Source organism: Haliotis cracherodii, unplaced genomic scaffold (genome assembly GCF_022045235.1).
Source record: "Haliotis cracherodii isolate W230 unplaced genomic scaffold, xgHalCrac1.p SCAF_12, whole genome shotgun sequence".
In the NCBI taxonomy this organism is placed as follows: Eukaryota; Metazoa; Mollusca; class Gastropoda; order Lepetellida; family Haliotidae; genus Haliotis; species Haliotis cracherodii.
This window is the reverse complement of record NW_027266267.1, coordinates 6,956,709-6,983,525: the sequence shown is the minus strand read 5'-3', so window position 1 is coordinate 6,983,525 and position 26,817 is coordinate 6,956,709.

Sequence of the window (26,817 nt, the reverse complement as noted above, 5' to 3'; positions counted from 1 at the left end):
CTGGGTGTTTACAAGCCAACGTTATACAGACGGAATATTCTGCACGTGGCGTTTATCAATAAATAAGCAAATAAGAGTGATTTGATTTTCGCTCACGTGTTACACATCAACGTGGTTAAGTACATGTTTGTTGTTTACATGGTTATTGTTAGATAGTTTAAGCTGTTTGCTCGCTGAATGAATCATCGGATTATTTTCAGATATAAATATTTCTCAAAAATTACAGTTTAGTGATGAAAACATGGTGTTTTGAAAGACGGTTTGTGTACTGAAATGTTCGCGGGTCACAAGAGTGACTGTACAAAGCATTAAAACAGCACCATATTGCAATAAGCCCAGAGATACCTTCAGTAACACGAAAGCACTCGAGGAGGTAAAGAAGGAGTCGAGAGGGCGCTGATTTAACGTTGCGTACCCCTTGATGCGGCGCGTTATCATCACAAATAGTGACTTGGCCACATCCGCCAAAATAGTGACTTGACCACATCCGCCATCTTTGTCCACGGCGTGTCTTCTCCTCAGGATGGAGGGTGGCGCTAGAGTAAGATTGGGAAATATTCGGACGCGCTCGCTATATCGGCTTACAGAGAGAGAGAGAGAGAGAAAAAAGAGAGAAAATGTTTATCTAAGTGTCATCAAACTTAATTTTTTTCACAACAAACGTCGCAGATTGAGAAGAATCTTGTTTTACGACAGAAGCATAAGTCTGTCCAACCCCCAGGACTCTATCAGTAAGCTTGTCGATGTGAGACTGAAACTCATCTCTCACTGCAGCAATCTCAGTCCTGAATGCAATCATAACTTGCTCCATCATTCGTGCCTCCATTTTACACATTCTGTCATCGAAATAGCACTTTAAAGAGTTAATTGTGTCAAGAATTTGCCTCGTATCTCTGCTATTATCAGAATCACTACCATGAGTAGAGCTACCTGCACATGCGGACGCAGGGAGAAGTGTCTCTGTCTCGCCCCGGGTGGGGACGGGAGCGGCCATTACACACTCGACAAAATCGCGATCGCCCAACTCGTCGGTCGTCGTCTTCTGCTTTTTTACTAATTCTGGGGTGTTTTCGCCGTATTTTCTCTTAGTAGATGGATCCTGATTCATTGTCGGGTGTCTATTTTCAACAGAGCTTAAGAAAAGTTACTTATATCGATATATTTAACAAATAGTATGAGAGCCAATGACAACACGTCTTACTCAATCAGGGTAGGTAACTCCCAAACTTACAGAACTCGCCGCAGAACTCCACGGCCAGATTAATGATTAATGGTACTTGTTGTAGCCCTGTCTGGCGCTCGGCATCAAGGGGCTAAAACAAGGACTGGTCGGATCGGAGTCGGTATACTGTGTCTGAGTGGATATTCATGTTAAACTGCGGCATGGTATCTCAGTGGGCAAGCGCTATAAATCGGCATCAGTCCGGATTAGTACAAGCAGCCGCACACACACGTGCATGCACGTCGCAATATAAGTGCAATAATAATCTTGGACGCGACCAATTTTAACAGACGTTGGGTATACAACGCCTGGCCGATATCACCAATGACACAGTCAACACATTTTAGAAACACGCACGCTGAAAAGAACAGTCACAAAATAACAAGCATGAAATACTCACATCCCCCGCCAATATGACATGTCGGGTGTGTGCAATGCATTAGCTCCTGAGAACTATGTTCACGGGGCCTTTTGGTAAAGAAATATACTACGTTTTTCAAGATCTGCTCCGGAAACGAGGACTACCTCCATTTTCAGTCTAAATCAAAGTCGTTGCCATGGAAACTCGAAAAATAACTCTTAAAAAAAAAAATATCCAAAGGCACCAGTTCACCACTAGACCAATCAATGTGCAAAATATGGTGAAGAAAAATGGTCGGTTTTCAAGATCTGCTCCGGAAATGAGGACAACTGCCATTTTCAGTCTAAATCAAAGTCGTTGCCATGGAAACTCGAAAAATAACTTTTTTTTAAAATCCCAAACTATCAAAAGGCACCAGTTCACCATTGGATCTATCTATGTGCCAAGTTTGGTGAAGAAATATGGTACGGTTTTCAAGATCTGCTCCGGAAACGAGGACTACTGCCATTTTCAGCCTAAATCAAAGTCGTTGCCATGGAAACTCGAAAAATAACTTTTTTAAAAATCCCAAGCTATCAAAAGGCACCAGTTCACCACTAGACCTATCTATGTGTCAAGTATGGTGAAGAAATATGGTACGGTTTTCAATATCTGCTCCGGAAACGAGGACTACCGCCATTTTCAGTCTAAATCAAAGTCGTTGCCATGTAAACTCAAAAAATAACTTTTTTAAAAATCCCAAGCTATCAAAAGGCACCAGTTCACCACTAGACCTATCTATGTGTCAAGTATGGTGAAGAAATATGGTACGGTTTTCAAGATCTGCTCCGGAAACGAAGTGTGACGGACGGACGGACGGACGGACGGAAGGACGGAAGGACGGCCGGACGGACGGACGGCACCCATTCCTATATCTCCCTTCCACTTCCTGGCGGGGGATAATAAAGTGAATGAGTTGGGTTTAACGCCGCTTTGAACAGTGCTCCAGCTATATCACGGCGTGTGAGCGTCATGTTTTTGTTTATTTGTTTGTTGTTTAACGCCGCACTCAGCCATATTCCACTGTTGTGTAGTCTCATTGCGGTGAACTCATCAATTGAGAGGAACGAACATCGCTCCTTCGGGAATATTTTTTAATCTTGTCAAAATAGTCAGATAAATTGTCGCAATATTTTAGAAGGTTAAGTTCTCACAAGTTCTCTCAATACAAATATACAATATACCCATTTGTGGACGCGATCGTTCGAGCATGGCGTTAGTCTGCATTGCCCAGCCACAGCAAAGGGAAACAACTCACCCTCTCAAAAATAGTGTCTCTATGACGTCATCAAATTCTCCAGAAATGACGTCATGATATAACAATGTTTCATCGTAAAATATCCAACGCCTCGTTCTTTGCGCTTTATCGCGTAGCTATCTCATATAAACTGTTATTGTATGCATACTTATTTCTAAATGCTCACCAACAGTGCCTGGGGAAGAAGAAAGAAGTGATGCGGTCGACAAATCGACTGTTAGAGGTGGTTATAGTTGTTTAATACCTCTGATTGACCACTCAGAATCGACTAATTTCACAGCCCCTAGCAGATTTTGCGTGTCGCAAGAGGCGGCTAAATGGATCTCGTGATCTGGCATGGTGACTTGAGAGGACCGATGCTCATGATGTCAATCACTCGATTGTCTCGTCCAGCCTCGATTATTGATAGACCGCCGTCATACAGCTGGAATATTGCTGTGTGCGGCGTTTAACAACAGACAATCAAACCTTCTTTTAATCAGATGGCTATAGCCCCATGAAGCGTACGTAAATGTCACAAGTATACATATATACTTGGGTGTTTACAAGCCAACGTTATACAGACGGAATATTCTGCACGTGGCGTTTATCAATAAATGTTTTTTTAATTTGACGTTTACACGATATACGGCTTTTCCATTGGACGAGAGGTCGGTCTCATGACCGCTAAAATTGACGTTCATAAGTGTATGAACGACACAATTTGACGTTCATACGTTTTTCACGAGACCGTATTCTTGAAATGACGTAAACACTGACGGACTACTTCCACATTCCTGGGGAAACCCCTTGGAATTCCCTAGCACGAAAACATACATAAACATTATTTCTGATCATTTAGAACCTTTAATCTTGGTCTCAGCATTTCAGTATACATTGAGAAACTTGCAGAGAAGAAAGAAATATTGACATGCATGATTGTTCACGAATTTCCTCGCTACGGCCCATCCTAATGAACAAACGAAAAAATGCACATCAAAACTATCGACAGTATCGACTCGATCTGTTTCTAGGCTGACATTGACCGTCTCCAGCAATCTACGAATTTACCTTGGTGTCTGTTTGACGCATCTTTAATCACCTTTCAATAATCGGTCGGTTGATCAATGATGGCTAACACATGTAACCGACACAGGTTCATTAACAACTTCGGAAATCTCTCCCGTCACGTTTATCGTGTCGGCCATTATGACGTCTTGTACTTGATGTAAATGTATTACGACGCGCTGTCATTGTGGCTGACTTACTGAGGTAGTTCATAACATACCTTTCTCATCTAATGTGGATATTATATGAACACATGTGTTGCGTAAGATGTTTCTGAAGAGCAAGTTCTGCACCCATACGCTCATGTCACTTCTCTTTTTGGGGAACTATTTTATTCCGCGATATAGCTGGTTGTTGTTTGACTGTCACTGTAAACATGAAGTCAAACGAACTAAATAAAATTGTGTTTAGATCTTGGCTTACATCCTTTGAGGTAAGAAATTGTGATAAAAAATTATAAGAATTGACTTTCGCAAGCTCCGACGTTCATACAATGTTTGTCCCTCACTCTATGAAGGTTCATACTCCAATGAACTCACACAAAGTGAAGGTCAATTCTTAAATAAACAAATAAGTGTGATTTCATTTTCGCTCACGTGTTGCACATCAACATGGTTTAGTACAAGTTTGTTGTTTACATGGTTGGTTTTAGATAGTTTTTTTAAAGCTGTTTGCTCGCTTTGAATTTCTAAATGAATCATCGGATTATTTTTAGATATAAATATTTCTAAAAATTAACAGATTTAGTGATGAAAACATGGTGTTTTGAAAGAGGGTTTGTGTACTGAAATGTTCGCGGGTCACAAGAGTGACTGTACAAAGCATTGTCAACGCGCATGTGTTGACGGGGAAATTAGCTCAGATTGAAGACGAAGAATACGTTGAGTCCAAACTTTTTTTAGTCGGCAATAAAACAAAATACAATTAGAAATATGTCGAGCGGAGATTCCAACTCAACAAGTACAAGTGAAGTCCAGCAAGCAGGCGTATCCTACTCGCGGCTGTACATACATGTGCTGTCGGAATACCAGACTAACTAACAGTAAAGATGTAAACATATATATACACTATAGGACAACAATAGACAGACAATAAAACAATGGCGTTGCCCTTGACATGGGGCTTATGGATGTGGTTACAGACACGGCCCGGGGAAAATGGATTAAGGCTATAAATGTCATAATGTGAAATGCTGTGCTAGACAATGGTTCAACTGACCGCTGTTACGCATGGATTACATCATGTTAAAATTGTCCAGATTTCCTAAACGATACTGTACAAAAGGGATGTTGTTCAGAAAGCTACAATTCTTTAACATTGCGTTGTCCAGAGTGCAGTTAAGTCACTCTGTGACAGCATTAAAACAGCACCATGTTGCAATTAGCCCAGAGATACCTTCAGTAACACGAAGGGCGCTGATTTAAACGTTGCGTACCCCTTGATGCGGCGCGTTATCATCACAAATGGTGACTTGGCCACATCCGCCAAAATAGTGACTTGACCACATCCGCCATCTTTGTCCACGGCGTGTCTCCTCCTCAGGATGGAGGGAGGCGCTAGAGTAAGATTGGGAAATATTCGGACGCGCTCGCTGCATCGGCACCCCTCGGCTTACAGAGAGAGAAAAAAGAGAGAAAATGGTTCTCTAAGTGTCATCAAACTTAAAAGTTTCACAACAAACGTCGCAGATTGAGAAGAATCTTGTTTTACGACAGAAGCATAAGTCTGTCCAACCCCCAGGACTCTATCAGTAAGCTTGTCGATGTGAGACTGAAACTCATCTCTCACTGCAGCAATCTCAGTTCTGAATGCAATCATAACTTGCTCCATCATTCGTGCCTCCATTTTACACATTCTGTCATCGAAATAGCACTTTAAAGAGTTAATTGTATCAAGAATTTGCCTCGTATCTCTGCTATTATCAGAATCACTACCATGAGTAGAGCTACCTGCACATGCGGACGCAGGGAGAAGTGTCTCTGTCTCGCCCCGGGTGGGGACGGGAGCGGCCATTACACACTCGACAAAATCACGATCGCCCAACTCGTCGGCCGACGTCTTCTGCTTTTTTACTAATTCTGGGGTGTTTTCGCCGGATTTTCTCTTTGTAGATGCATCCTGATTCATTGTCGGGTGTCCATTTTTCAACAGAGCTTCAGAAAAGTTACTTATATCGATATATTTAACAAATAGTATGAGAGCCAATGACAACACGTCTTACTCAATCAGGGTAGGTAACTCCCAAACTTACAGAACTCGCAGCAGAACTCCACGGCCAGATTAATGAAATTTCTTTGAAGGCTTTCCCTGTTAATAAAGAGATAAAACCCTTCCATATCCAATAGAAATATCTGCACAAAGGAGTGTCGATTGTACGATTCCGACTATACCATGAGCATGTGTTTATGAATCCTATCAAATAGTGATGATACCAGGTGTTCAGGAAAAGGTGACATATCCTGCCCCATCGGTGCCACCCGTCAAAAACACATGCAAAGGCAAGTCAATTGTTCACATGAAAAAACACGGGTATATATGGTACAAGTCAAAATAGGGAATTGTATGGAACAACATTTTTGTCACTGAGATGTCAAATTTGGAAATGTCCACATGTCGACCATAAAATGTTTTGAAAGTTTTACTCAGTCCTTGGGTGTTGTAACCCTGATCAAACAACTTTTGGGTCGTACGACGCTCTTTGAAATCTTCTCGCTATGTTTTGAGTTTCTGGAATATTTAAGATCAAATCGATCGATATAAGGCAAGAGCCTGCCTTCTCATAGCATTGCTACCCGTGAAGATCCGGGGTAGAATAGGTCTTCAGCAGCCCTTGCATGTCGTAAAAGGCGACTAACGGGATCGGGTCGTCAGGCTCGCTGACTTGGTTGATGCATGTCATCGCGTCCCAATTGTGTGGATCGATGTTCATGTTATCAATCACTGGATTGTCTGGTCCAGACTCGATTAGTTACAGACCGCCGTCATATAGCTGGAATATTGCTGTGTGCGGCGTTAAACAACAAACAAACTAACTCAGACCTGCACCACTTACAGTCTTGGCCTGACACGCCGTGATGTCACCGCAATGTTGTTTAGAGCGGCGTTAATCCAATCTCACTCACTAATTACACACCGCCAATGATGACGTAAAATGGGCTTAAACGACGTTGTCAAGAGTATTTCACGTAAATATCGACGTTCATGCACGTGTAAGCGTGTTTGTGTGCTTGCGTGCGTGGATAATAAGGATACTAGACTCAGATACAGTACACTGACACCGAGCCGACCAATCCTAGTTTTACCACATTACTTGTCACAGCCCGACAACAAGTACAGGGTAACAACAAATACAATTTGTGGCGCGACCAGGGCATCGGACCTCCGATCTCCCTTTCTCGTGACAGACGAACATTGCATTAAGTCCGCTTTGATCGGAGATAACGTAGATCTTTGCTGTTGAAATAAAATAATTATCTTTGTTTTTTATCCAGATTCGATTATATACAGGCTGGCGACGTGAGTCGGGTGATCATAGTGGGATTTGGCATGATGGGTGTGTTTGTACGCAGATGTCAAAGGTCGTTCTTGCTAATAACTACTGGCTTAAAGGAGATATTATATGGGTGTCAACTTCTTTATTATGAGGAACACAACGTTTCGGAGTATATGCTTACTCCTTCATCGGGTGAATGAATGCCATGAGGCAAAGAGTATATGTATGTACATGTGAGTGAGTGAGTGAGTGAGTTAAAATATATTCAAATATATTCATAATTCATAAAGTTAGTGCATTGTCCATACAAATGAAAATTCGGGTCGACAATTCGATAACGACAGCCAGCATGGGTTTGCTGCTGGTAAAGGATGTTTATCTGGATGAATCGTGGATTCGAAACCAGGCGAAGGGAAAAAATGTGCACAGCTGATCATGAATATGGACACGAATTGACACGAAAGAATACTCTCAAACTCACTGACGATGTGATTTATTACTTTCAAATATTTTTTTCACAAATGAAATTCGCCCTGGCACCACATGGAATATCATTCCATCTGTACCCAAAGGCCCTTCCCGCTTCAATGCAGTGGTCATTGTTTTTGTTGTTATTTGGTTCGCCGGGGTGCCAGTTGGTGAACGTAAAGGCTTGGCCATTCGTCCACTTCCAGTGTCCCTCTAAGCCCAGATCTGTTCCTCCGAGGAAGTATCTAAAAGCTTAAACAGAGAAGGAGACAAAAACACATTCCAAAACCTTCCAAACATCTAAATATTGCTATACTTTGTTTAAAATTTAATACTATCCTCCCATATCATTTATAGTTCAATACTGACACCAGATTACATCCGTGGATATCCTGGTTAAAAAGGTCTTCAGCATCCCATGCTTGTCGTAAGAGGCGACTAACGGGATCGGGTGGTCGTGCTCCCTGACTTTGTTGATGCATGTCATCGATCCCAATTGCGTGGATCGATGCTCATGATGTCAAACACTGGATTGTCTGGTCCAGACTCTATTATTTACAGACCGCCGTCACATAGCTGGAATATTGCTGAGTGCGGCGTGAAACAACAAACAAACAATCTTCATTAATATTACAACAGGCTTTGGATCAGTATAGTTGTACGTCCGTCAACTCCCGTGAAGATACGTGTCAGAAGGCACGATCAGTGGGAACTCAAACTTAATTCGTAGACCTCCGGAGAGCATTCGGACCAAGCTGTCGCTAGACACCTCATTCTACCGGGTACCCATTCACTGCTGGTTGAAAAGATATATATATATATATATATATATACTACTCCACTTGTGATAGGGACATTTTTATCTCTCCGTGATACATACAACTTATTTTCATAGTATGGCAAGTGCATATTTAAAGAGAATGACATATATGTTTTGTTTTACCACACGTTAAGGAACAAAGTCCACGTTAGTCAATCAGTATTTCTACACCGTTAATGTTTCTGATCAGCATCAATATCAAGTGTTCCCACCTTTTCCTCTCTGGGTGGCATACCCTCTGATGAAAGCATCCTCACCACTGCTGGTGATACTGACCAGCTCACTACCCAGGAAACGACACAGTGCCTGGTGAAATGTAAGGATAAAAATTAAGTTTTGATCACGTGGTTAAATTCCGGGGAATGGTCGGCAGTCAGGGGATTGCGAGAGGCTATATTTAGCAGCGTCTGCATCATACGACCTTTACCATACGATCTGAAAGAAGAAAAACGCGTGGATGTTGTTTGTCAAGCGTTATTTGCTTTATTCGAGTCGCACGCCCTGTTAATATAACCGCTTGCAGTCACCTGACTGGCAACACTTATCCGGACTGAAACCAAATGATCAAAATTAAATGATGATGTTTTTCGCTTTTAAAATTGATATTTCATGAAAAGCGCATTTTTAATTGTTTAATGATGGGATGAGATGGAATGAGATGGGATGGGATGGGATGAGATGGGATGGGGTGAGATGGAATGGGATGAGATGGGATGGGATGGGATGGGATGGGATGGGATGGGACGAGTTGGAATGGGATCGGATGAGATGGAATGGGACGGGATGGGATGGGGTGGGATGGGACGAGATGGGATGGGATGGAATGGGATCGGATGGGATCGGATGAGATGGGATGGGATAGGATGGGATGGGGTGAGATGGGATGGGATGGGATGGGATGGGATGGGGTGAGATGGGATGGGATGGGATGACATGGGATTGGATGGGATGGGATGAGATGGGATGGGATGGAATGGGATGGGACGAGATGGGATGGGATGGGATGAGATTGGATGAGATGGGATGGGATGGGATGAGGTGGGATGGGGTGAGATGGGGTCGGATGAGATGGGATGGGACGAGATGGGATGGGATGGGATGGGGTGGGGTGGGGTGGGGTGGGGTGGGAAGGGATGAGATGGGATGGGGTGGGTTGGGGTGGGATGGGATGGGATGGGATGGGATGAGATGGAATGAGATGGGATGGGATGGGATGGGATGAAATGGGATGGGGTGAGATGGGATGGGATGGGATGAGATGGAATGGGATGGGATGGGATGGGATGAGATGGGACGGAATGGGATGGGATGGGATGGGCCGAGTTGGAATGGGACGAGATGGAATGGGATTGGATGAGATGGAATGGGACGGGGTCGAATGAGATGGGATGGGATGGGATGGGATGGGGTGGGGTGGGGTGGGGTGTGGTGGGGTGGGATGGGGTGGGGTGGGGTGGGGTGGGGTGGGGTGGGTTTTGGATCGTATGAGATGGGATGGGATCGGTTTGGATGTGATGTGATGAGATGGGTTTGGATGGGATGTGGTGAGATGGGGTGAGATGGGATGGGATGGGATGAGATGGGATTGGATGGGATGGGATGGGGGAGTTGTGATGGTATGGGACGAGATGGGATGAGATGAGATGGGATGGGATGGGATGGGATGGGACGAGATGGGATGAGATGAGATGGGATTGGATGGGATGGGATGAGATGAGATGGGATGGGATGAGATTGGATGAGATGGGATGAGATGAGATGGGATGGGATTGGATGGGATGGGACGAGATGGGATGGGATGGGATGGGATGAGATTGGATGAGATGGGATGAGATGGGATGGGGTTAGATGGGGTCGGATGAGATGGGATGGGACGAGATGGGATGGGATGGGATGGGATGAGATGGGATGGGATGAGATGGGATTAGATGGGATGAGATGGGATGAGATGGGATGGGATTGGATGGGATGGGATGGGATGGGATGAGATGGGATTAGATGGGATGGGATGGGACGAGATTGGATGGATGGGATGGGATGGGATTGGATTGGATGAGATGGGATGGGATTGGATGAGATTGGATGGGATGAGCTGGAATTGGACGAGATGGGATGGGATGCGATGGGACGAGATGGGATGGGATGGGATGAGATGAGATGGGATGAGATGGGATGGGATGGGAAGGGATAGATGGACGGATAGATTGATGGATGAACTGAAGAAAGAAAGAAAGATACACCATTAAAGAATAGTTAATCTTGTTGCTGATATGATGATGATGATTCTTATGCAGCTGATATGTTTGTCTGCAATGTATGACTAGGGAATTAGATTGTTACCTTCTCTGATAGAAAATCGACCCGTGAAGATCCGGGGTAGACTAGGTCTTCAGCAACCCATGCTTGCTGTAAAAGGCGACTATGCTTGTCGTAAGAGGCGACTAACAGGATCGGGTCGTCAGGCTCGCTGACTTGGTTGATGCATGTCTTCGATCCCAATTGCGTGGATCGATGCTCATGATATAAATCACTGGATTGTCTGGTCCAGACACGATTATTTACAGACCGCAATCATATAGCTGGAATATTGCTGCGTTAAACAACAAACCAACTGATAACAATCACAGTGGTGTCCCTCTTTCCAATTTACGTATCATCATTCACTCCTGTGTCATCGAGAATTATTAATTAAGAAACATATACATTCAATCCAGCAGCATCAGGTATTATCAATTACTCATCGAGAATTATCATTTAACGTGCATGCATGTGTGTTTGTCTGTGTGTGTGTGTGTAAATGTATATGTGTGTAACTCGTACTGGTGAGGACGAATGCCAGTTTTAAAGTGCTGACTCACTGAGATACCATGCCCCACTCAGACACAGTATACTGACTCCGAGCCGACCAGTCCTTGTTTTATCTTGTTTTAATGCATAGCGCCAGGCAGGGTGCAAACAAGTACCTTCTTTTAACGTCTTTAGAATGACGCGGCCGGGGATCGAACCGCCGACATTACATTCTCCAAGCAGACTCTCTTTTCAGTGGAGAAGTGTTTCGAGATTTTATAGACGCTTATGTGAATACGATTGTAGCAGAGCAACTGCCAATATCATTATTTGGAGTAATGACTTAGCAACGAAGAAAACACGTAGCTGGAATTATAGAGTTCATGTCATCTTAATTTAGCTCATTTTAAAACCATAAGCGTTGATTATTATATCCCTTATGTTGCATCATAAATTAAGGCTATTATAATTGTGAATGATTATGTACATCAATGGACACATGAAGTGTCGCAAGCAAGCAGTAAAACTGGAAGAGGTGGAAACAGCCTACGATCCCATTCTACCTTTTAATAGGAATTTGGATGTGAATTCTATGTAAATTGTAACATGTCTCCTCCATATAAAAGGGCACTGGTCTTTTTTAAATGTACTGTAGCTCCCCTAAGCGTTGAAACTGAAAGATATGATTGATGTCCTTTATCTGAAAGATTTTGTTTCTATTGTAAAATTGTCTTTGAACATGAATGTCACTTTTTATTGCAATGTCCATTATATCATTTTTAAGGTTTTGCCCTTTTTAACAAGTGTACCAAATTTGAAGAAGATTTTGTGTCCTTTAACGATAAAGATAATGTTAGTTTTATACTGTCATACCCTGAACTGTCCATTTAACTGCCATAATATCTTAGACAAACGTGCTGCCAATTTATCTATACGTTATTGTAATTGTTTAAGGTTTTATCTAATACCTTTAGTTCAAAATTTGTTTTGTTGCATGCATAATAGTCTCTAGTAATCCCGCATGGAATGGCTCAACTTGTTTGTAAGAATGTATGTGTATAAGTTTATGTGTCAAATGTTGAGGAGAGACTTCAATCAAATATCTGCCTGTCTGTCTATCCACTAGACCACGGAGGCGGTCTCCCGGCAGACACTCTATCCAATAGACCTCGGAGGCGGTCTCCGGGCAGACGCTCTATCCACTATGGAGTCAGTACATCAAATAAGAAGCATCTACGTTCAATCCAGTTTTATCGAGAAATACCAGCTGTGAATCTAATATATTAAATCCAGCGAATCTCTGAATCTAATATATTAAATCCAGCGAATCTCTGAATCTAATATATTCAATCCAGTTTCATCACCAATGATTTAAGTGCATCTAATCACAACCATGATCCGTCAATAAGCATCAATTAAGGTGGATCTAATCTCAATCAAGTTCTATTAATAAGCATCAATTAGGGTGGATCTAATCTCAATCAAGTTCCGTCAACGAGCATCAATTAAGGTGCATCTAATCTCAATCAAGTTCTATTAATAAGCATCAATTAGGGTGGATCTTATCTCAATCAAGTTCCGTCAACGAGCATCAATTAAGGTGCATCTAATCTCAATCAAGTTCTATTAATAAGCATCAATTAGGGTGGATCTTATCTCAATCAAGTTCCGTCAACGAGCATCAATTAAGGTGGATCTAATCTCAATCAAGTTCTATTAATAAGCATCAATTAAGGCGGATCTAATCACAATCAAGATCCGGCAATAAGCATCAATTAAGGTGGATCTAATCTCAATCAAGATCCATCAATAAGCATCAATTAAGGTGGATCTAATCTCAATCAAGTTCTATTCATAAGCATCAATTAAGGTGGATCTAATCTTAATCAAGTTCCATCAATAAGCACCAATTAAGGTGCATCTAATCTCAATCAAGTTCTATTAATAAGCATCAATTAAGGTGGATCTAATCTCAATCAAGTTCCGTCAACGAGCATCAATTAAGGTGCTTCTAATCTCAATCAAGTTCTATTAATAAGCATCAATTAGGGTGGATCTTATCTCAATCAAGTTCCGTCAACGAGCATCAATTAAGGTGGATCTAATCTCAATCAAGTTCTATTAATAAGCATCAATTAAGGTGGATCTTATCTCAATCAAGTTCCGTCAACGAGCATCAATTAAGGTGGATCTAATCTCAATCAAGTTCTATTAATAAGCATCAATTAAGGCGGATCTAATCACAATCAAGATCCGGCAATAAGCACCAATTAAGGTGGATCTAATCTCAATCAAGATCCTTCAACGAGCATCAATTAAGGTGGATCTAATCTCAATCAAGATCCGTCAACGAGCATTAATTAAGGTGGATCTAATCTCAATCAAGATCCGTCAACGAGAATCAATTAAGGTGCATCTAATCTCAATCAAGATCCTTCAACGAGCGTTAATTAAGGTGGATCTAATCTCAACCAAGATCCGTCAACGAGCATCAATTAAGGTGGATCTAATCTCAATCAAGATCCGTCAACGATCATTAATTAAGGTGCATCTAATCTCAATCAAGATCCTTCAACGAGCGTTAATTAAGGTGGATCTAATCTCAATCAAGATCCGTCAACGATCATTAATTAAGGTGCATCTAATCTCAATCAAGATCCTTCAACGAGCGTTAATTAAGGTGGATCTAATCTCAATCTAGTCCCACCAATAAGCATCAATTAAGGTGCATCTAAACCTAATCTAGTCCCTTTTATAAGCATCAATTAAGTAGGATCTAATCTCAATCAAGTCCCATCAATAAGCATCAATTAAGGTGCATCTAAACCTAATCTAGTCCCTTTTATAAGCATCAATTAAGTAGGATCTAATCTCAATCAAGTCCCATCAATAAGCATCAATTAAGGTGCATCTAAACCTAATCTAGTCCCTTTTATAAGCATCAATTAAGTAGGATCTAATCTCAATCAAGTTCCATCAGTAAGCATCAATTAAGGTGCATCTAATCTCAATCAAGATCCTTCAACGAGCGTTAATTAAGGTGCATCTTATCTCAATCAAGTTCCATCAATAAGCATGAATTAAGGTGGATCTAATCACAATCAAGTCCCATCAAAAGACAACTTGGGATTCTGGTGGATCACTTGCTTGATAACGCATACATTGTTATAAACAATTTGTTTATCCATACAACTATCTCTTCAGGATGCTCACCAAAATACGTTTATTGTTAGACTGTCAGAAAAAGTAAATACGTTTCTGACAAGATGTAAATAGATCAAATTGAGAAAGCTTAACAAACATGCTACAAACACATATATTTGTAATAGTAACTTCTTTACGAGGCATTCTGAAGTTAAAGTACTAAGTAAGGATACGATTTATGGATCAAGCTTCATCAAGCTTGATAACGGTGTAAGAACCCACGCTGAAACGTCGCTCCTAATTGTAATAAAGAAGTTGTTCATCCATAAATCTTTCTTAATTGTGATAGTAATTTAAACAACAAACTTCTGAGAAGATAACCCAGAATAAAGGCAAAAATATATAAGATTAACTTTGGTTAGGAACACTAACTACTCAGGTCCATCAATTCTGGCAAGCTCTCCTATCACAAGAGCAATCAAATTAGGAGTGTCCCGCTATAGCTGTTTGTGTTGTCTCACCTAACCCCCCATCTCCCCTGTTTGACAACTGTCTAACAAATTGGAGATAACCCTGTACGGTCATATGCACTCAATATCAGTTTGACTTCTCAACCGCCGAATTAAACCAAGTCTCTACCTCCTACATGCCATTATGTACGATATGTTGAGCGAGACTCGTACATGGTCCCTCTTGTTTAATTTCCATGTTGTGATGACGCTGCCATCCCTTATGCACTGAATAATTTTAATCATGTACTAGTCGGCTGTAGTATAACGTCAAATAAGTTACACTCCTAACGTAGACTGACAACGTTGCTGTGTGTGACACCCATGTCCACGTGTAACTAGTGGGTGATAGGGCACAGATGTTATTAATGGTGCTGTATATCTCATAACTGATACATGTATCCAGGATTCTCCGGGATTCACGTAAGGCCACATTTAAAGACACTTTTGTCTCTCATCACTTCTACAAACAAATGGAGGGGCGGTCGTGTAGCCTTGTGGTTAAAGCGTTTGCTCGTCACTCCGAAGACCCGGGTTCATTTCCCGACATGGGTACAATGTGTGAAGCCGATTTCTGGTGTCACCCGCAGTGATATTGCTCGAATATTGCGTAAAACCATACTCACTCACTACAAACAAATGGGAAGGTAAATCCATTTTTTGTTATACTGACTGTTATATACTGTATTTTATTGTTGAACAATGATTGTAACCTTGCTTTTTGTTGAGATTCGTTAAACACTCATTGTATTTGGACAATACTTAGTCATCAGGAATGTAGTATTATTTTATGTAAGCAGTCGTCAGGTAGTTACTTTATTAAGGAAGTTGCTAGTGTAGCGTGTAAACGTCCGGTATATCTTGGACGTAGGTGGGATATTCTGTGATGTTCTAATGCCGCTAAACTGGTGAGGGTACTGTGAAGAAATTTCCACTGACGTTTTGGAATCAGTATTGTGTAAGAACGCCACGATTTGTAAAACATTCATTAAATCGGCTTGGCATTCTGCCAAAGTATCACCTAATGATGCGGTCGTTGTCTTATGACGTTAACGTCTCTCTATCATGTCCCAGACAGGTTTGAGCTCATTGCTGGCCATTGTATTTTTTGGATGTTGTGCTGCTGGCGGGGACCTTTGACGATTAGTGGACGGTGAATTTCGACCCACAAGCCTTGCAAACGGGACAACAAAGGGTGTCAGTACGTTATCCCAATAGTACTTACAGTGGCCTTTCCTTGCACAGTAGACCGCCTCCGTGGTCTCGTGGTAGAGCGTCCGCCTGGAGACCGCCTCCGTGGTCTAGTGGTTGAGCGTCCGCCCGGAGACCGCCTCCGTGGTCTCGTGGTAGAGCGTCCGCCTGTAGAGCGGAAGGTCCGGTGTTCGATCCCCAGCCGCGTCATACCAAAAGACGTTAAAAGATGGAACTTGTTGTTACCCTGTCTGGCGCTCGACATTAAGGGGCTAAAACAAGGACTGGTCGGCTCGGAGTCAGTATACTGTGTCTGACTGGGGTATTCATGTTAAACTGCGGCATGGTATCTCAGTGTGCTAGCACTATAAATCGGCATCAGTACGGACTAGTACAAGCAGCCACACAAACACACACATGTACATGCACGTCACTATATAAGTGCAATAATCTTGGACGCGACGTTAAACCCTATTTCACCTCACCTCACCTTGCACAGTATGGAGTGGGGTTCAGTAAGTTCAGTTAGGACACCCCCACACCGTAACCCATCCACCACCAAATCTGTCACAAGTCTCAAGTTGACATTGGCTTGACGTTCATGTCGACGTCCAAAGACACGACCATGTCTACCAATTAAGTACAAAGTGCATCAGGACTCATCTGAACTCGTGACATATGACCAGCGATAATTACCCAAGTTACGGCGTTGTGTACATCATTGACGTCTGTTGGCTGTTTGACGATTTGTAAGTGGTGACACAATACGTGGCCGTCGAGCATGGAGATGAACTGCATTTAGACGGTTTCTAATCGCCTGACCCGCAACTCGTACTCCAGTCGCCCGGTGAACATCTTCCCGAGGCAAGGGAGTTAACTGACTATAAAAGTCCAGTTTCCACCCTTGCCGAACTTGGCTGGACTAACGAGTCTATGCACAGTCCATTTAAAATCGCGCAACGAAATCGAAATCCGGTTTGTAAACTGTTGTGCAGATTTCGATCGATTGCAGGATTTGAAATACATGTGCACCGCCAACTCGTCGTCAACAGATATTTTCCATATTTTTCATGTTTTTAATCAAGGTGCTCACGTGATTTCATACACTTCGCGATGTAAGACCCGTTTTATCACAATGTAGATGTTGATTATCGATCAGATCGTCTTGACAGGGCGCCGCCATTTTGTTTGAAACAAATGCAAGTGATATGAGAGGTGGAATCTGATTGGCCCATAGAAGAGGCTTAGACGGGACATAACTCGTAATAATCACTGGTGGTGGTACGATCGAACCCAGGAATTCCAGCCTAGTTCGGCAATAGTGGCAATTGGACTTTTATAGCCAGTTAACTCTCTTACCTCGGGATGATGCCTGATGAAAGTTTGAAGCAATTTTATTCGCCTTTTGAGCTCGACATGGGAGGCCCTGGTTTCCTGTACTTTTGTCGTGGACCTGGGAAACCCTGAACGGGGTCCAGCGTCAACAGTTTGGGTTTTTTGGTACCTGTTCCATAGCTTGTTAATCACAGAACATATTAGCCACTGTACGCTGACTTCTGTCAGTTTCCAGCATCCTAAAAGACGCTCTGTGCTCCATGAGTGAGTGAGTGAGTGGAGTTTAACGCCGCTTTTAACAGTATTCCAGTTAATTCACGGCGTGTCAGCTTAATGTGGGAGGAAAGCCCGAAGTGATGCAGGTCACAGACGTTTACCACTTCGGTGAAACCCACGAGCAGGGGTATGGTGCTGACATACCTAGAAACATAATCGGGGCGAACCGGGATTCGAACCCACAATCATAGGTTTCTGACGTGTCCAAGGGTCGCAACTCTGCACAGGGAATCGCGGTGCCTTCGACGACTGGGCCACCCGTGCCAGCCCCCCCTTCCACAACACATTACAACCGGTAGTGAAGTATGACAGTGGGTGTTATGACCCCCAACGATCTTTGAGGGCGATAGGGGTGAGATTGAATATATAAAAGTTGACAATGTTGGATCAGTAGTGCGTTATACCGCCACGATTGGAAAACTATTAATTCACTCGCTGCGTATGAGTCTCCCAGTGGGGATTGAGGGAGTCTGTCCCACTCCTCTTACAGCGCCCGTCCATGTTCAGCCAACGTTGTCGGCGGCCTATGAAGTCCTGAAAGACAAAACATCGCCCCACACGTCTTGCCAACGAGACAACAAAGGGTACTAGATATTCTTCGAGTATAAATTGTTGTTTGAAGAGAGAATAGGTATATGTACATTTGCTATTTCTATCCACAGTTGCTGAAAACAATCTTTAGCTCTTTGGAGTAACAATGACATAATGACACAACACAAATCGATTGAGAGTTTATATTGAAATAACATATTCATGAGTTTAAAATGAGTGAGTGAGTTGGGGTTAACGCCGCTTTTAGCAGTATTTCAGTAATATCGCGGCGTGTCAGTTTAATGTGGGAGGAAAGCCCGAAGTGATGCAGGTCTCAGACGTTTTCCACTTCGGTGAAACCCACGAGTACGGGTATGGTGCTGACAAACCTAGAAACATAATCGGGTTGAACAGGGATTCGAACCCACAATCATAGGTTTCTGGCGTGCCCAAGGGACGCCACTCTACATAGCGAATCGCGGCGCCTTAGACGACTGGGCCCCCCGTGCCCCCCATGAGTTTAAAAGACAAGATGTAATACCATTTATACCTTCAAATCAAGACAAAACACATTATGTTGAATTGAGATTTATCAAGGCACTGTGAACGACAGGTGTATAGGGAATAATGTCGGAGGATTGATAGTAGTGTTGGAAAACAGCGCACCATCGCACCATCGAAAAAACATGTATGTTTCATGTTCAGTCAATATCTTTTGTCCGGCTGTAAGTCTGCTTTTACCAGAGATGTCTTTTGAATTTGGAAAGGGTCGCTTATATTTTTTGTGGTATAGGCCTATACTGACACATAATTTCATATGATCAGAAACAGGTATAAACAAACAAACAAACGATCTCCACTCTACAACACCAAAATAATGTGAAAGTGTTAGTGACGTCAAGCGTCCAGGTATCGTGTGAAATGGTAACAGGCTTTGCTGAAAATTCGCCATGACAGCTACCAGCGTGAAGCACCTGAAAGGCATCAACTCTTGACGTGTGGACCGGATAGGTCAGTCAAGCAGAAAATGTTATTTGACACACCATAGGACACTCATAGACAGCTGGGCTCCCGGAAGATACCCCGGATACAGAGGGGGCGGGCAGAACACCGAGGTGAGAATCCACATGTCGCGTAAACTGAGAATACACTAGGTTGATCAACAAATGCTTCATCATCAATTATCAGTTAATTGCAATCTCTCTCTCTCTCTCTCTCTCTCTCTCTCTCTCTCTCTCTCCCTCTCTCTCTCCCTGTCTCTCTCTCTCTCTCCCTCTCTCTCTCCCTCTCTCTCTCCCTCTCTCTCTCTCTCCCTCTCTCTCTCTCCCTCCCCCTCTCTCTCTCTCCCCCTCTCTCTCTCTCCCCTCTCTCTCTCCCCCTCTCTCTCTCCCTCTCTCTCTCTCCCTCTCTCTCCCTCTCTCTCTCTCTCTCCCTCTCTCTGTCTCTCTCTCTCTCTCTCTTATGATAATGATGATTGCATTGGGAACACATTACAACCGTGGTGAAGTATGACAGTGGATGTTATGACCCCCAACGTCTAGGGGACGATAGGGGTGAGATTGGATATATTAAAGTTAACAGTTTTGGATCAGTAGTGCGTAATACCGCCATGATTGGAAAACTATTAATTCACTCGCGTATGAGTCTCCCAGTGGAGATTTGAGGGAGTCTGTCCCACTCCTCTTACAGCGCCCGTCTATGGTCAGCCAACGTGGTCGCTTTTACGCCGCTTTTAGCAATATTCCAGCAATATCACGGCGGGGGACACCATAAATGGGCTTCATACATTGTACCCATGTCGGGAATCGAACCCGGGTCTTCGGCGTGACGAGCGAACGCTTTAGACAATAGGCTACCCGACCGCCCAAAATAAGAAGTTGGGCTCGATCATTCTTAGTGATAACTGTATCCGATCCGCCATAATCTGTCACGAGGCCTCAGGTTGACGTTGGCTTGACGTTAATGTCGACGTCGCCGGGCACGAGCACGCCTAAAAAGGAAGTGCAAATTGTATCGGGAGCGGCCATCATCTCCCCCGTTTCGACGTTGTGTACACTATTGACGTCTGTTGGCAATATGACAATGTGTAAGGGGAGGCATAACACGTAGAGATGAGCTACATTAAACGTTTTCTAATCATCTGAGACGTTTGCAGCAATATGATTCCCGTTTGAACTCTATTTCGTGGACGTATCAATCGAGCCTATACTATTGTTGTTTACCTGGGACGCCCTGAACGAGGTCGATCGTCAACGTTTTGGGTTTGTTAGTACCTGTTCCATAGTCTGCTAATTACAGACTGTGAAACATTGAACGTAATGGCTATTGCACGCAGATTTCTGCCACTTTCAAGCAGAATGAATAATATTGACACGTGTGTGGCGCTACTGCGTGTACATGTGGCACATGCAAACTATAGGATGTGTTTTTGTGTTTGTGCACAGGGTGTTTGTCTTTGTCTTTGTTTATCTTTGTTCTAAAACTTGGTGTTAATCAATATATATAACGTGTTATTTTGTCATTCCCTTCCGTTTTATAAATGCAAGAATGGGTATTTGCGCAGTTGTGTATATTTTAAGTAATGGCATTAATGTATACGTAAGGTTCGCTTCAACATGTGTTTTAGGGTGTATATTTATAAGTGAGTGAGTGAGTATGGTTTTACGCCTCTTTTAGGAATATTCCAGCAATATCACGGCGGGGGACACCTGAAATAGGCTTCACACATTGTACCCATGTCGGGAATCGAACCGGGGCCTTCGGGTCTCAAACCCTTATCTGTTTTTTTAACACAAACACACTTCCGGTTGTAAAGTTACAATGACAACAACATTAAACAGCATTAAGTATGGGACATCTCATCTTCTCGAGGCAAGGGAGTTATCTGACTTTAAATGTCCAGTTTCCACCCTTGCCGACCTTGGCTGGAATTCTGGAGTTACATTTTGGCTGGACTGACGAGTCTATGCATAGTTCAATCAAAATCGCGCAAAAACTGGACATTCGATTCGTAAACAACATGGGTTTCAACGTGCAGATTTCGATCGACTGCAGGATTTGCAAAGCAAGTGTAACCTCAACTGGACGTCGACAAATATTTCCTTAATCAAGTTTTTAATCAAGGTGGCAAATGATTTGATGCCCTTCGTGAGGTAAGGCCCATTATATTTCAATATAGATGTTGATTATTGATCAGATCGTCTTGACTGGGCGCCGCCATTTTGTTTGAACCAAATGTAAGGGATGTGAGAAATGGAATCTGACAGAAGGGCGATAGAAGGGACATAACTCCTAATGGCCACGATCGAGCCTGGAAGTTCCAGCGTAGTTCAGCAAGGGTGAAAACTGGACTTTTGTAGACAGGTAACTCCCTTGCATCGGGAAGATGGGGACATCAAGGGTTAATGGTTGTCAATCAAGACACCAAGTCTGAGACGAGTCTCAGCACTAATCCCATCGAGTGAGTGAGTGAGTTGGGTTTAACGCCGCTTATAACAGTATTCCAGTTATATCGCGGCGTGTCAGCTTAATGTAGGAGGAAAGCCCGAAGTGATGCAGGTCTCAGACGTTTACCACTTCGGTGAAACCCACGAGTACGGGTATGGTGCTGACAAACCTAGAAAAATAATCTTGGCGAACCGGGATTCGAACCCACGATCATAGGTTTCTGTCGTGCACAAGAGACACAACTCCGCACAGCGAATCGCGGCGCCTCAGACGACGTGGCCACCCGTGCCCTCCTAATCCCATCGAGGCTGGTAAGATGAAATTGAAACCAAGAAAATATCTGGAGCAAAAACAAACATATTCCATGAGGTCTGACATTGACCATTTGTGGCGGGTTCGTTACAAAGTTGCTAGTTGGCCGGCTTTCGATTGATATTATTTCATAGCAATGAAGAATTGGGAGGTGAAATGAATTGGGATAGATGGAATAATCACTCGAGATAGATATCATGTTTTCTGCACGATTTGCGATTTACTTGAGAAACAGCGATAGAAGGAGAGCGGTGTTGTACCGAATGTCCGGCCATGTGTTAGGATATATGGGATAGCACATTTCTGATACGTTTGTAATACATGTATCAATAAAACTATGATTATCTAAACCAGGATAGAGAGTCTGTGCTGTGAACGTGACAGTTGATGCCGAACGGACTGGTATGGTGTAATATCGTGATGATGGTGTTTCACTGATAGACAGATGGCAGTGTCAAATCGAGCAGTATGTTTTATACAGATGTTGACAAGACCAAGTAAATCAACGCCACCCACACCTATTTCACGAGCATTGCATGGATACTAACACGGGCCACTTTTTATGACACCCTATCATAAACTTGGCTCACAAAAACCGGATAAATACCCTGCAAAAAAAACCCCGCAAAAGTAGTAAAATCGTAAATATCTGACAGCGTGTTGCCGACATTCATACAGAATCAATACCCAAGATTGGATTGGGATTGATTTGTGTTGAAATTATGAGGCTCTGCTACTGAAGCTGTTAGCAGTACTTTTTACACTGAAGACACTGCTAATTACTGTCTACAAATTGAAAAAGTTGAAAGAATGATGTTGGATGATAAATAAAATCTCACCCTCGTGTCTTTTGATATCAAATCTATCATCACTCGTTGATAAAAGTGGCAAAAATCCTCGGCAAGCTTGGGAATCTTTCCCCTTAACCAACTCGTGTTGATATATTTGATATCAAAAGACACTCAGGTGAGATTCTCTATATGTCATGTAAGAAATAAAGGACTCGTGGTCGTTGTTTATCGCACAATAAAACACTGCAGGGAGAATAAACAAAAACAGGCTCAGCTTTATTTCTTAAATAGTTCAGGTCAAAACTATACTAGTCTTTATTACACTACACACAGTGTTATTTGTAAGTAGTGCAAATATATTTGATGTGAGCATTATTCGTTCACTGATCACGCTTCACTATTCAATACATCTAACGTTGTGAGGAAATGAGAATAAAGATCACTTATGATTGAAACCGTCGTCAGTGAAAGTCAATATCAGATCATAGGTGGACTAAAATTGTGTTTGTTTATTTGTTGTTTAACGCCGCACTCAGCAATATTCCAGCTACATGCCGGTTGTCTGTAAATAATCGAGTCTGGACCGGACAATCCGGTGATTGACATCATGAGAGAGTCTGGACCAGACATTCCAGTGATTGACATCATGAGCATCGATCCACACAATTGGGATACGATGACATGCATTAACCAAATCAGCGAAACTGATCACCAGATCCCGTTTGTTGCCTCTTACAACAAGCATAGTCGCCTTTTTCGGCAAGCATGGGTTGCTGAAGACCTATTCTACCAAGGGGAATATGTTTCGGCTGAAAATTTAATCGGATTGTTCTCTTACATTGACAAGGATTGCTTCAGTGAACCATAAATAAGGATTGGTTTGATTTCAGTGGCTATAAGAAAACAAATACAGAATCATCTTGGCCTGAAAAGTAAGTTGATACAACTCAAGTGATACATTCTGTGTAAAACTATTTTGCATGATAAAAATTGTGAACATGTGTACAAGTCGACATCCACGTATCGCTTCTACTTACTTTCTCCACACTGTACTGGACAGGGATTTGTCTATTTAATACTGTTTTTTCAGTCTTGTCTAGTTTATAGCTTCAAGTTTCATCAAAGGAGTTAAGAAAACATGTAATTCTCTTTGATGTTTGTTGCCATTTTCTCTTCAATTCCAAGTATGGATTATGTCGTCATTTATCGATATATTGTCGTAACTTGACGGAAGATAGGACTTGGGTGAGAAGAGGTTCCACCGTGATGCAAATATTATTAAAGCGGTGGAAATAGTTTTCTGTATTTATATTTTAGTTTTTGACATTTTCGCTTTTGTTTTTGACATTTTCATTTTAGTTTTTTTTTACATTTTCGCTTCACTTTTCAGTGATTCAATATCTTCTTTATACATGATTTATCACATATTTGTATGACAAATCGTGTTAATTTGCAAAAGGTTACGATAACAGTAAGTGAAATATCAAAATATTGAAAAACAGACAATATGTCCCTTACGGGTCACCGTACATCATGTCCGATGGTGCGGATTGCTTCAGGCATTATTGATATGGGTTGTGGGTGAAGAATTAGGAGGTTGCTGTTGTCTGATCCAGACTTAACTATGAACAGGCTGAAGACAGTAGTGAATATTGTTAATTGCGGTGTACGATTCTAACTACAGTAAACTAAGGCTATAACGAACACGCTTATAACAAACTGACGGATATAACGAACTTACTAACGAACAGGTTGAAGACAGTATTGAATATTGTTAATTGCGGTGTACGATTCTAACTACAGTAAACTACGGCTATAACGAACACGCTTATAACAAACTGACGGATATAACGAACTTACAAACGAACAGGCTTCAGACAGTATTGAATACTGTTAATTGCGGTGTACGATTCTAACTAAAGTAAACTACGGTTATAACGAACACGCTTATAACGAACAGACGGATATAACGAACTTACTAACGAACAGGCTGCAGACATTATTGTATACTGTTAAGTGCGGCATGAAACAACAAACAAACACAATGTCTTTCATTACACTACCATCGACCGTATTTTCTACGACAGTTTAGATAAAAGGAACATCCCATGCGAATACTTTGGATATTGTCAATGCGAACAGCTTCATCTTCTTGTGTGCCTATTCACGATTTGACGAAGGCGGTAAAAAAATGATAAAATAAAATTACCTTATGTTGTTTTGATAAAGGATTTAATATTGGATATATTACAGAAACCGTTAGGTAAGATCTCTTGCAAAAACATTGCATAAAAACAGCAAATCCTTACGAACCATTATTTTAACCATAATGTTAATACGATGACATACTATGCTCAACATTAACACAAACACGTAACATGGAAATGTTATTTCGATCTGATCAATATTCACTCCAGCAGTCCACGCACATATAAAGGTGAAAGGTGAGGTGAAATGGGGTTTAACGTCGCCTTCAAGATTATTGCATTTATATAGCGACGTGCATGTACGTGTGTGTGTTTGTGTGTGTGTGTGTGTTTGTGTGTGTGTGAATTACCAGACTTACCGCCAATGTCATCGTGTCAAGGCCTGAAGGTGAGTGGCGACTATTTCAGATATGAAACGTTGCCTCTGTTGACGTGAATTGTTGTTAACTCTGCACTCCAGCTATATGACGGCGGCCTGTAAATAATCGAGTTTGGACCAGACAATCCAGTGATTGACATCATGAGCATCGATCTACGCAAATAGGGTACGATGACATGTATCAACCAAGTCGAGCTTGACCACCCGATCCCTTTAGTCGCCTACTTGACAAGCATAGTCCCCTGTACGACAAGCGTCGGTTGCTGAAGACCTAGTCTAACTCGGATCTCCACGGGTTTCGTTGCTTCTGAATATCCAGATACTCGTATGCGAAGTCAATCTACATGTAGAAGACAGCAGAGGACACAGAACAGCGAGGTTCAGTCATCCAGTTATTGCAGGGTGCGGATGTCACCATCACGTGGCAGGTCCCTGCTGCAGGCTCCAAATGCTTTCCTTTCTGGACGAGTTCCTCATGTGGCCGCTTGAGTGAGTGAGTGAGTTGGGTTTTACGCCGCTTTTAACAGTATTCCAGTTATATTACGACGTGTCAGCTTAATGTGGGAGGAAAGCCCTAAGTGATGCAGGTCTCAGACGTTTACCATTTCGGTGAAACCCACGAGCACGGGTATAGTGCTGACAAACCTAGAAACATAATCGGGGCGAACCGGGATTCGAACCCACAATCATAGGTTTCTGGCGTGCCCAAGGGACGCAACTCTGCACAGCGAATCGCGGTGCCTTAGACGACTGGGCCACCCGTGCCCCCTGTGGTTGCTTGAACCGTGCGTCAATCATTTTATCATTTTATGTCAGTACGTTTAGGCTTCCGTCCTTGTACAAACGTTACGACACAGGCGTGACACAGGCGTGAATTTCTTTCCATATGTGCATAGTATAGGGCGGTCTGGTGGCGTAGTGGTTAAAGCGTTCGCTCGTCACGCCGAAGACCCGGGTTCGATTTCCAACAAGGGTATTATGTGTGAACCCCATTTCTGGTGTCCCCCGCCGTGATGTTGCTGGAATATTGCTAAAATCGGCGTAAAACAAAACTCACTCACTCGCATAGTACAAATATTTTGCTCATTTTTAATGATGTTAGAGTTTGGCGATGAGATCAAAATGTTGAATTTAGGGATGTTAGGATGACGATAAAACTTAGTGATAATGTAGATTTAACGCAGTGTAAGTTACAAAGTG